The sequence below is a fragment of the Amblyomma mixtum genome, chromosome 3, assembly GCF_055824585.1.
Source record: "Amblyomma mixtum isolate Tamu chromosome 3, ASM5582458v1, whole genome shotgun sequence".
Lineage (NCBI taxonomy): Eukaryota > Metazoa > Arthropoda > Arachnida > Ixodida > Ixodidae > Amblyomma > Amblyomma mixtum.
Genome location: NC_143014.1, coordinates 407286661 through 407295652, shown reverse-complemented (window position 1 = coordinate 407295652; position 8992 = coordinate 407286661). Strand labels below are relative to the sequence as shown.

The following is an 8992-nucleotide window of genomic DNA, read 5'->3' as shown; positions in this document are numbered from 1 at the left end:
TGGAACTAATGGAATTGTGGAGGTCGGACTTGCTGTTGATATGCGAGGAACTGTCTTTTGAAGTGCCTAGCAAACTAACCAAATTTGAACTATGCGAATTCATTCTTAAACAAGTCAAGCATAACGATCAGTTGCTAGTAGATACGTGGAATTTGGTCCGCAAAGAGAAAGCCGACCAGGAGGCTAAAGAGAAAGCCGATCGGGAGAAAATAGCAGCTGATCGGGAGTGGGAAAAAGAGAAGGAACGGCAACGGCAAAAGTGGAAGGTTGAAATTGAAACAACGAAACTAAAGATATTAGAAGTTCAAAACGAAATACGAAGAAAGGGCGGTAGTGTGAGAGCCGGAAGTCCTGAAAGAGCAAGCGATGCTTATGAAATAGGTCCGCAGATAAGACCCGAAAAGTCTGTGACCGTAGCCGCGTTGGTAAATCGCGACACCACGAGGGAAGTGGCAGAGAACGCGTTCAACCGGTGCGGTGGTCCAAGAGAAGCCGCAGAATCCGAGACCGTGTCCGGAGAAGTTGGACGTAATGCTAAGAGAGAGCATTCCGAGATAGCGTCTAAACTACACGAGTGCGAGGATTCTCCTCCAAGTGAGGTAGGAGTGGCAACGGACAACTTTGTCGGGACAGTTGCGAGCGCGACACTTTCAGTAGAGCTGATACAGGCGTCAAACCGGCAGGACCGCGAAAAGGGAGATTTTAATATCGGAAAAGGTTTCGAAGTAGAAACAGCGGAAACCCCCTTTGAGAGTAACAACCGCAGTAGGGAGAATGGCGCGCAGAGCGACAGCCAGGCGGGCTCAGTTGTAGCTGAGCACTGCAGTAGAGAGAATGGCGCGCAGAGCGACAGCCAGGCGGGCTCAGTTGTAGCTCAGCACTGCAGAGTAGAGAATGGCGCGCAGAGCGACAGCCAGGCGGGCTCAGTTGTGGCTGAGCACTGCAATGTAGACAAAGACGCACAGAGCGACAGGCAAGCGGGCTCAGTAGTGGCTCAGCACTGCGATGTAGAGCATGACGCACAGAGCGACAGCCAGGCGGGCTCAGTTGTAGCTGAGCGCAGCAATGCAGAGAATGGCGCGCAGAGCGACAGGCAAGCTGGAGAGGACAACCCCCAAAGGAATGAGCTAGGGATCTCAGGGGCAGTTTCATGTCCGTCTGTCAGCTGCGTGGAGCTGGCACTCTGCTGCAAAGCCGGAGAGGCCAGTTTGGAATTTGAGGAAAATTTCCAAAGTGCGACGGAAAAACTAGAGATAGCTAGTTGTGATCAAGAAACGCACGCGGTACAGGCTAGGCGCAGAAAAAGAAAAAGGGCAAGAACCAAGAGGAAACGGATCAAATTCAAAGCCCTAAATTCGGTTGCGCAGACAGGGGCGAAAGAAAGAAATGCGGTGGAAGGAAAGGCGAAGCCTTCCCGCGTTGCGCCTCGTAAACGTACGCTTGCAGTTACTGGTCAGGCGGCACGCGAGTCAAAGGCTGACCGCAGTAAAGAAAAGGGGAGAGCACGTCTTCCAAGCAAAACAGGCGCAAAGTGATTCAAGGGGCATCGGCCTGTAAGAAAGAATAGACCGCGCCGTCCGGACAAACAGCCAGTTAGGAAAAAGGCAAAGCGGCCCAAGAGATCAGAAGGCGCAAGGTGGCGCGGCACTCAGCGCATGCGAACGCAGGCGTCGAACAACCGAGACGACACATGCAGGCGTGTTCGGCGGGCGCACTTGAAAAGGAATCGTCCTTCACATTTGGCACCGCATTCTAGGAAGCGCGCTTGGCGAATGGGTAGCCGAGCTTCCTGCGTGGGGCGAGAGAAAGAGGTACCTTCTCGCGCTGGTCACTGCTCGTCGTCCAGAGCCAGAGTCGGTTATCGACATTGTAGGCACGACCAAGGTTTTCGGAGAGCCTCGAGGGGGCGCGGAAACGACAGTGAGAGTCGGGGATCGTTTTTTTCTGCAGCCTTTTGTCACGAGTTGACCGCAGTACAATCAGTCAAAGCGCGACCCCGGCGGGCGCGTCTGAAAGACTAATCCTTTCAACTCGGCGGCGGGGAGTCAGCTTTCCCCCCCGCGTGGCGATTTGAAGTAGCTGTTTTTTTTTTATTCCTCTTTTTTTGTGTGTGTTTGTGAAATCAGGCAGGGAAAGGATACTCTTGAGTTAAAACGAGTTGATCGGAGGTTACTGTTTTTTTTTTCCTTACCTTAGACAAAGGCTAGGGCGTCACTGAGTTAGAAAGGCTAGGGCGTCACTGAGTTAGAAATCACAGGTGTCGATTTCCCATGCTACCAAGAGATAACGGCACTCACAGGAGTGCAGCTCGCGTAGAACTACGCTTAGAGTCGCGTAGACGGAGATTTGATCCCTTAATTGACTGACACCTTACGAAAGGGAGCCCCACTGACGTATACTGAGATGACCTAAGAGAGAACTCTTTAAGGAGCCTGAGAGATGCGCTCGTGTCCAGACCTTTGATTCGGGCCACTTATTTTGTTAAAGAAGCTCAGTGGGACGCCAGTGATAAAGGACTGGGTGCTATTTTAAGTCAAGTTGGCGACGGCCACGAAGAGCACCATGTTCAGTACATCAGCCGCAGGCTGACATGTAGAGAAGCGTTAAGCGCTTTAGACAAAGAGCGCGCGTTTGGTTTAGACGGCACAGATGTTGTCGGGTTACCAGAGCTACTTGAACGGCGCAAAGTTCATATTTGAGACTGGCCATCGTCTCAAACGTGCTTATGACAGTTTTGTCCCCCCAAAAATGGTCGCTTGCTTAGACGGAGTCCTGCTCTCCAAAAACAATTTCTCGATGCGTTTCAGGAACGGAAAACCGCACGGAAATGCTGATGGATTCAGCCGATTGTTGTAGACAGGAGTACTTGGTAGGACCACCTACTGTGTGTGGGTTTTTGATTTTAACCTTGGTCCAAGCAGTCCGTCTTTGGCGATTTCAAAGGGGATATTTTGCGCTTTCTTGGCACCAAAATTACGCCAAAATTCAGTGATGTTTTAGTAAACATTGTCATTGTGGGAAGCCTGGTGGGTCTTTGGCAAATTCCGAGCGCTTGCTTGTGGGTCAGTGCCCTGTCTCGTGGAACAGTCGACTGATGCCATTCTTTGTTGAATGTTCGAGTTTGGATGCCATTTCGGGAAACCAGCCCTACCACCCGACTCCGGCCTCATCTCTTCCTGCCCAGCGGTCGTGAACGCTGGCCATTCGAGATTTTTCGGGCCGCGGACGAGCTGTTAAGAGTGGACAACGAGGCCTGGCGCCGGCGGCAGAAGCATAGACGACGACGGCCGGGGCTGTTGCTCTCCAAATCACCTAACCGATCGAAGGACGCTGTCTACCACGGGCCTGGGAGAAATTACTGTCAAACGAGTGTCGTCGTTAGGCAACGATGTGGCGAGAACTTGGGACAGCAGCAGCAACGCTGGAAGCAGAGATGCACATGAAGCACGGCGGACAGCGGTATACGTTGGCCGAGTCGGCCTTCGGGTCACCGAACGGGATGATGCTACGCAAGGTCACGCTGAGCAAGGCTGCTAATTGAAAGACGCTGTGTCGAATGGGTCTCGTGCTTCGGCCATCCGGCGGGGGAGTTCGAGAAGGTTAAACCACCTACGAGGAGACTGCGGGATTCTGCTTTCCCACGGAGGCAACGCACAGAACACTTGCGGCAGTGGTCAAGGTGACGCATCTGTGTTTGATGACTGTCTTCCCCTTCTCATCCCCCAAGCTGTGAGAGAGCGAGAGAGCTTCAGCACCGCCCCGTGCCGGGGGTGGTACCGCCAGCGTCATCAATGGCCCATCCGATTGGACAACGTTATTCGACCTAAGTTCCCTAGTCAGGGATTTGGGGAACGCGAACCGTATTTAACGGGATGTTGTGTGATCGGAGGATGGCATTCGATTAGCATTGCATTGCATCGCATTGCATTCGATTCGCATTTGCATTCGGATTCGATTCGATTCCATTCTCTTCTGTAAATATGTAGAATAAACCCTTCTGTACAGTTTCCTCGATAACGCAGTCCGACATCGTCATTCGGAGCCGGTACCTGCGAGGCTAAACGAGTTAGTCATCTCCAGGACCCCTCCGTCTTCAACTCTGGTTCCAGCGGTGGGATAGAAGCCCCATCTCTAACACTGGTTCCAGCGGTGGGTTGTGGCCCCGTTCCCAACAGTGCTTAGAGTAGCACTAGCCTATACTAAAGAACAGTCAAGACGAGTCCAGTCGTCTTGTAGCCGGATTTGGCTTCCTGGGAATTAATTTCCAAAAATAGTCTTTTTTGGGAGAAAATGTAGCTTTTGCGGTATATTATTACCACTTTGGCGGACACCGGAAGGTTGGAGAGGTAAGTCGTAAGCTGGTTGACTATTCTCTGATTATTAACTTCTGAACAATCACAGGTGAGCAGATTGTTACAATTAGAGATTTGTAGCTGGCCCTTAATAATAGCGATATCAGTGTTTAGAATTTTGAAAACGCGATTATCCTCAGCGCTATGGCTCGGTTAGGCTATATTGTGCCAAAATATATGCGCTTTCGAAAAGCATGCAGGCAAAGCAACCTGTCCAGTGCACGTAACTAGTCAAAAAAGCTAAATTTTAATGAGCCACAGCGCCAAGGATATTCGCGTGTTCTACACATCCAACATTCTCGGACAGAAATTTCGAAAACTGGAAAATTGTAAAACACTGGCATGGAAATGCTGAACATAATGGTCCATTCTTCTGTCATATAGCAAAATTTTTCTTTCAAACTGCTTCCATCGATCGCAAAAAAATACAAGAGTGCCGTCGTGTGATCTGCGGGTATATTGGTTGTTATAGTAGAATCTTATATTATGCGAAAAAATTGCGTTCATAAACGGTTCCACTCTCAAAAATGTTTTTGTCCAGAACATAATATAAGAACTGATGCGGCTATTACTAACTACCGGCTACGAATCTGTAATTGAAACTAGGCGCCAGAAACTAATAGTTACAAAGTTAGTTATTAAAAATTAGTTAACCAGCGTACTACTTAAGAAGATTAACCGGTTTTCTCGTGTCCGCCAGCGCTGGTAATACTGTCCTGAAAAAGCCGAATTTACCTCAAGAAACCAATTTTAGAGAATCATTTAGCCTTCCCTGAAACACCTTGTAGAGGCTGCAAGTCCGCCGGGGTCTCGTGGAACCAAACTTTCGCCTGCCTGTTCCATCAGCTGTGCGCGCGTAACGGTCCGGGCGCAACAACCGCACATTTTCATTTCGTAAGCGTTCAAAAAATGTGATTCACGTACGATAAACTGTGATAACGAAGCCCACATGAAATTCAATGCGCTTCCGTTTCGGCAGCCTTTGCTTGAAAAGGCGACTACGAAGGCATCCCGACTCAGCGTGTCGTCTGCTAAAACACCGCCCTTTGCGCGCAAAACGGCTGCTGTTTGCCCATCGGCAAGGAGCTTGCGAGGGGAGCGGCCACCACGTCGGGCACGGCAAGCGCTCCGTCGCCCCGGTGCTGATACGCTTCCTCCATGCTGATACGTAATGAACATGACACTTCTCACAGATAAGATCTGGCAACACTTGTAATTGGATTTGTTTTCGTGCGGTGCGAAGGGAGTTTTTTTTTGTGTTAGTTTGTTTTACCGGTGGAATGCTGTTTTATTGAAAGGCGTTTTTTTTGTCGTTGTTGATGGCAGGTGCAGCAGATGGCGCCACCATCACAACCAGCTTTGTTTGAGAAGGGCCTTTGCAGCCGTGATCCATATCGTGTGCAAGCAATAAGCTGTGCGCAACAGGTCCTGTCAACTCAGCCGCCGATGAACTCGGACAGTCAGTGTATTGGTCTTGTTCTTTTTTGCGACAAAGCTGCTTCGGCAGCCCAAAAATCAGAGCACCCACTGCAATCACTGCGCCGATCACGCTTGCAGGTCTCCAGAGAGAGCGGCTTTAGCTCATAAGCATTAAGAGGAACCCAGCGTGCATTCCGGATGTGACTAGGCAGCAGCCGCGCACTTCGAGCAGGGTGGAACAGTGAACTCACGTCTAAGTCACCCAGGAGGTGAGTGAAGCTCAACCGCACTTCCTTTAAATTGTTGTCTTCGAGATATCACTGGGCAAACAACACCACAGAAAACGCGGCTGCAGTGCAAGGAGGCACGCTTATCCACATTCGTCTTTGACCTGTCCGGTGGTCCAGTTTCTCGCCTTGATGATGAAACACCACGATCAGTACTGCGGATATGTCCGGGAAAAAAGCCGCATGCTTCACGGCATGATCGCCAACCGGAACATGTCATCACGCAACGGCTTGGCGTTCTCAGTGTCATCTTGTATCTCGGATTACGCTGCTTAGAAAGATGAACGATGCGCGTCGAAAGTGATTACATGCACGGTTCCGCCTCTAATCGCGCCGTGATTTGTGCAGTAAAAACTCGGAGACAGTACGTACGCGCACATTAGTGTCGCCTAACTATTACCACATATGCACAGAATTTCTGCTGTCCGCTTCAAAGCCGCGCGTTAACACACTTAGGTGTCATAGCAGCGTTATAGTTCCTACGGCACACCGATGTAACGTTTTGTTGGACATTCATAGAATATGTGGCTCCATCTGCCAGAGCTTGCGAACACCACAGGATGCTTGTATCCATTCATTTGCAACCCAGATGGCGCCACTAATGGGAGTCCAGTACAGAGTCGAGTCGAGCAGGGCGCGTTGGCGTTACGCATATTAGCTTTATGGCGACTGCGGGTAGATCTGTATTTTGATTACGGAATGAAAAAGGCGACACTTTTGTGGTGGTCGTATTTGTAGCGTCTTTATTTTATTTTGACATACTGAAGCCTGACATGAGGCAATGGCAGGAGCGGACGGGAGAAGCAAAAAAAAAAGAAACGTCATAACTGTGAGGTTAAAATATGCGTTTATGATACAAGAAACACAAATTAAACATTTCAGTGAATTAAAATCAGCAGCCTGTAACATTTTGTTCCAATACAGAGCGCGATTAGTGCCAGAAGGGAAGTTTCAAAGTTCCATGCTACACTCAAAAGGCGGATGTCATTAAAACATATCATTAAAACATTAAACACGTCATTAAAACATGTCAGTGGGAGGATTAGAAGCTGGTATATTTAGTTGCGCTACTTTATGATGGCTTCGAAAGTTTAAAATTATTCCTAATAGATTCAAATTCTGGAGTGTTATGAAAGATCATAGGAACTTTAAGCTCTCAATATGATGACATGAGCAAGGTGGTGTGATAACCAGTGCAGACCGATTAGAGGGAGGCGCAAAACGTCTCTCATATCGGCAAATAATAAAGTGGGCAGATTTTTTTCTTACACCAACTTCAGCTTGTTGAAGTTAGCTAGCTAATGGTGATTGCGAGCGACACAGCAGCATCTTAGGATTGGTTTTGTTAAGTGGGGAAACACGCACACTGCTGTGTAATTATATTCGAGTCTTTTAATACATTTGTTACAAAGGCGCAGCCAGGGTGGCGGGAGTGGGGGGGGGGGGGGGGGCTTATAGGGCTTTAGCACCCCCCCCCCCTTTCGAAATTTTTTCGAACTGTCACGCACCGCTGACCAAAACAACCACCGGCGCCGGAAGTCATTCCGGATTTTGTCTCCTACAATGTCTTTTTCAGACTAGAATAGACACTTTAGCGCGAACATTGCTAACTCGGGTTGGATTTCGTGGCAACGCCCATACACCTAAAGTCACGTAATGCAAGCATCAGTTGGCATAATGATCAAAATTACCGTGCGAATACGAAAATTTTGAAGACATCAATAACCATTCTTGATTGACCTTGCTCATTCAAAGCCCTGCCCACACGGCGTTCCCCAACATACACACTCGGATATTGGTTATTTAAACTTGCGGCATCATTCGTGGCTTTCATTTCTCCTTCTCTTTCTTTTTTTAGCTAACTGCTTTTACTTTTGCATTGAACCAAAGGAGTATACCCTTTTGTAATTATGGGTGCAGAATAATTGTCGCTGTGCAAGCAGTTAAAAAATGCGTACTTTCGTATTGATTTCTGCATTGTTCCTCTATTATTCTAACCATATGGTGCTGTCGCGACCACACCATGGCCCAAGTACATATCGCGACTTCTGATCTCATAGTTTTTTTCTTGCCTCGATCGTCTGTCTTTCCGTGTGTAGAGTTTACTATCTGTCATTGCGCAAGATAGTTCTTTGCCTTGTTTGACGCATTTTATACAGTGACTTTTGCTTAGATACGTACACTCTTAGAAAAAAAGGTAGTGAAAACGTAGTAACGGCTGCTGTTACAACCTTTTTTTAACCCTTACTACCTATGTACTATGTTGCTACAACCTTGTTACTACCTCGAAAGAAAATTAAGTAGTAACAAGGTAGTAACTTCTGCTGTTACTACGTTTTTTGGCAGTTACTACACTTGTACTATCTCATTATAACCCTGGTAGTATTCGAACTTTTCAGCGCCTATAGGTGGCGCGGCGGCACCAGCGTCATGGAGAACGGAGCGGTGATGGAGGTGCCACGGAAGCGCTCGCGTATGAAGGAGCATGCAGCTCTCGGCCTTGTTGTGTTTGTCGGAACGGTTATGTCGCTCGCTAAACCAACGCAGAGGTGCGTCGTAGAGGATGAGACACCTTTTAATGCCAGCCATATGATCCACTAACCGCTTGAAACCATACAACGCAAAGAAAGGCAGGAGACGAAATAAGCACTTCAAGCGCCTCTTTTCGGTCCTTTGTTGCATTACTTTGCGCTGCAACTTTTTAGCATGAAACGCTAAGTAACTGGCTTCAATGTACCGTAATTTCAGGTATGCAATCCGCGGGCTGTAATGCCCAAAAGCTGAAATTTCGCGCTTTGCGCACTAACTATAGGCGCGGACAGTACAGTATCTTTCAATATCGGCGGATATGCAATGACATTCCGTACGCTTACTTTATTAGAATGTTATCGTTCTGGAGTGTGTGCAGATAAATTTTATGCGCCTGTCGCACAC

At 48.4% G+C, this 8992-nt stretch overlaps 1 protein-coding gene across 8 annotated transcripts in view; it reads left to right on the top strand.

The window, feature by feature from the left end:
• The first annotated feature begins 5499 nt into the window (after window positions 1–5499).
• LOC149357525 (cytochrome P450 3A12-like) overlaps window positions 5500–8992 on the top strand; it is a 47630-nt gene continuing 44137 nt past the window's right edge. For 5 of the 8 annotated variants that reach the window (XM_089577936.1, XM_089577937.1, XM_089577932.1 and 2 more), the window contains exon 1: window positions 5729–6040. The gene's annotated coding sequence lies outside the window, so the exon portion shown is untranslated. Of the gene's footprint in view, window positions 5521–5723; window positions 6041–8992 lie in introns of those variants that run through there. The other 3 variants (XM_089577934.1, XM_089577940.1, XM_089577935.1) reach the window with 3 other exon arrangements.